An 887-nucleotide genomic window follows, 5' to 3' on the forward strand; every position below is an offset into this window, starting at 1 on the left:
AACTCAGAAATCTGCCTGCCTCTGCCTCCCAAGTGCTGGGATTAAAGGCATACACCACCACCGCCTGGTCTAAATAAATCTTTTTTTTAAAAAAAAAAAATAGTTTTGTGTTCTATCTCAAGACAGGATCTTGTTAAATGACTCTGGCTGACCTCAAACACAAGGCAGTCTTCCTGCTTCAGCCTCCCTCATGCTGGCTCTACCAGCATACATCGCCATCCCTGGCTTTGTCTCTGTTTTATTCATTTATAGGGTGGATTTTTGAGACAGAATCTCATGTACCCCAGGCTGGCCTCAAATTGCCTATGTAGTTAAAGATAATCTTGAACCTCTATAGTCATGTGCCACTGTGTCCGGTTTATGACGTATCAGAGATCAGATCCAAAGCCTTGAGAAAAGCAGTGTACTAACTGAGCTACATCCGCAGTCCTCTGCTTTGTAACAAACATTTTGCCCTCCAAGCTTTCTGTCCATTTCCCCTGACAATAATGTAGGATTGGGGGAATTAGGAGATGGATCCCTAAGAAGACATTTTTGTTTGGTTGTAGGGTGTTTTTGTTGTTGTTGCTGTGTTTGTTTATTTTTGTCTCTTTTGTTTTGTTTCTTGAGACAGAATCTTACTATGTGGCCCCGGCTAGCCCGGTGCTTATATAGCTTTGCTATATAAGCTTCAGGCTAGCCTCAAAATTATAGGGAGCTACCTGCCTCCTAAGTACTGGGATGAGAGGTGTGCGTGCTACACCTGGCTCCCACCTCACTGGTAAGGGCCCTTCTGGCTGGGGTTTCACAGTACCGAGGCACTGGGGTATGGTGGGTATTCTAGAGACATGTATCTTGGGTTCTCCAATCCTGTGTGTTCTTGATGGGCTTCCCAACCCCAACCCCGC

Source organism: Mastomys coucha, unplaced genomic scaffold (genome assembly GCF_008632895.1).
Source record: "Mastomys coucha isolate ucsf_1 unplaced genomic scaffold, UCSF_Mcou_1 pScaffold23, whole genome shotgun sequence".
NCBI classification, from domain to species: domain Eukaryota; kingdom Metazoa; phylum Chordata; class Mammalia; order Rodentia; family Muridae; genus Mastomys; species Mastomys coucha.